The 2500-nt window shown below is 34.0% G+C and overlaps 1 protein-coding gene across 2 annotated transcripts in view; it reads right to left on the bottom strand.

Moving 5' to 3' along the window:
• LOC125035583 overlaps window positions 1–2349 on the bottom strand; it is a 56142-nt gene extending 53793 nt beyond the window's left edge. For both annotated transcript variants that reach the window (XM_047627938.1, XM_047627937.1), the window contains exon 1: window positions 2218–2349. The gene's annotated coding sequence lies outside the window, so the exon portion shown is untranslated. The remainder of the gene's footprint in view (window positions 1–2217) is intronic.
• Window positions 2350–2500: the final 151 nt, after the last annotated feature.

Genomic DNA, 2500 nt, shown 5'->3' with positions numbered 1-2500 from the left:
GTATGTATGTTTTATGAGTGTATGCATGTATATGTATGTTTTTGTATATATGTATGTATATAAGAATGTATGTATGTATATAAGTATGTATGTATATAAGTATGTGTGTATGTATATAAGTATGTATGTATGTATTTTGTATGTATATATATGCATGCATGTATGTTTGTATGCAAGTATGTATGTATATGTTTGTATGTATGTATGTATGTATGTATGTATGTATGCATGCAAGTATGCATGCATGTATGCATGTATGAATGTTTGTTTGTTTGTATGGCGCATGGTTGTTAATGGTGGTGTATGGTTGTTAATAGTGTTTGTATACATGCATGTATGTAAGTTTGCATGTACGTATGTATGTAAGTTTTTATGCACGTATGTATGTATGCATGTTTGTGTGAATGTATATGTATGTATGCATATATGTATGTATGTATTCATGCATGTATGCATACAACCATATATATGTGCATACATGTATATTTGTATGCAAGTACGTACACATGTACGTTTGTATGCATGTATGTATTGTATTTGTATATATGTATGCATGTTTGTGTGCAAATATGTATATATGTATGTATACATGCTTGCCTGTATGTCTGTCTATATGTATGTACGTATGAATGTATGAATAAATGTATAAATATATGTATGTACATCTTTGTATACATACGAGTGCGTGTACGTGTATCATTAATTACTGTAAATTATCTCTTTAATAATTCAGACATCCGGATATTCTGTGTTTTTTGCTCCGGTTCCCTCTGGTCCGTCACACCAGGAATGATAAGGTGGGGTATGGTTGTTAATGGGGGTATATGGTTGTTAATGGTGGTGAATGGTTGTTAATGGTGGTGTATGGTTGTTCATGGTGGTGTATGTTTGTTAATGGTGGTGTATGGTTATTAATGGCTGGCGTATGGTTGTTAATGGTGGTGTATGGTTGTTAATGGTGGTGTATGGTTGTTAATGGTGGTGTATGGCTGGCGTATGGTTGTTAATGGCTGGTGTATGGTTATTAATGGCTGGCGTATGGTTGTCAATGGCTGGTGTATGGTTATTAATGGCTGGCGTATGGTTGTTAATGGCTGGTGTATGGTTATTAATGGCTGGCGTATGGTTGTTAATGGCTGGTGTATGGTTATTAAGGGCTGGTGTATGGTTGTTAATGGTGTATGGTTATTAATGGTGGCGTATGTTTGTTAATGGTGGTGTATGGTTGGTGTATGGTGGGTGCATGATTGTTAATGGTTGGTGTATGGTTGTTAATGGGTAGTGTATTGTGGGTGTATGGTTGTTAATTGTTGGGACAAGATTGGTGTATGATTATTGATGGTTGATTATGATGGTTAGTGATCTCCAACCCCCCCCCCCCCCCACCCGTTAATCTGCGGGTAATGTCTAACCTAATTTCGAATGATGAAAGAGCACAGTAATAATTGTAACGGTAATAACAATGACAACGATGATTGTAATAATATAACTGTTAATGGTACTAATGGGTGAGGAAATAAGCAAATGATAATTACTGGAAATGAAGAGTAAAAGGAAATGAAATTGATATCAAATCGTTGTTAGTTTGCTTAGAGAAAGGATATTACGTGCGTTTAAGGACATAATTAAAACCACCAACCCCTCTTTGAAATTAAAAATATTAATAGTGAGAAAAATATATTTAAAAAATTGGCATCAACACTTTTATTAAATTCACCATTTAGATCTACAATCATTTCAGATCAAAATGATAATATCAAAGTTATCACTAGACTACTAATTTTTTACATTAGATCGGGATATATACATATTTTCAAAATTGTAAATTCAAAAGATTCACGGGGAAGATTCATAAGGAATATCTTATGATAATCAAGACATCAAGTCAATCCTAGCACATTATGTATATACATTGATGTATATAATTCACCTTAAAGATAGCAGTAGAAATGCAAGCAAGATAAAACGACCAGAATTTAAGGTTATCTTTAAAAGACTGATTCTCACAAGAGCATATTTCATCCTCGTACCGGTCTATTTTATCGAAAAGCCAGAGGTCTTAATGGCAAGAATTAATGAGTGGATAACAGTAACACTTATTTGATAGCATTTCTTAGCTGCGCCAAAATCGTTAAACAGATCAATCTTCACGCCCTTTAGGTGATAATTTCCCTTCTCTTTAAAATCGATCAAGTGAATTATAATTACATCACTCACCTTATTAAATAAGTATTTATCCAACACGTTTCCCTATGTCCTTATGGCACCTGTCGCCTCACACACAAAAATATCCAGTCAGTGAGACCAACACGAGGCAGAGCTGTTAAAGAAGTGTATAGTCGGCCCGCGTGTTTACAGTTGCTAGTATGCGATATATTATGTCCAATTTTACGAGCTGATATGCTAATTTTTTGCATTTACTCTTACGTTAAATATTTAGCTCTCGACTCAATACAAGTAATTAAGTAGGAAACAAATCGACATTATTAACAGAATATGC

Source organism: Penaeus chinensis, chromosome 2 (genome assembly GCF_019202785.1).
Source record: "Penaeus chinensis breed Huanghai No. 1 chromosome 2, ASM1920278v2, whole genome shotgun sequence".
Lineage (NCBI taxonomy): Eukaryota > Metazoa > Arthropoda > Malacostraca > Decapoda > Penaeidae > Penaeus > Penaeus chinensis.
Note: the sequence above shows the minus strand (reverse complement) of the source record. Positions and strands in the feature narration are given on the sequence as shown.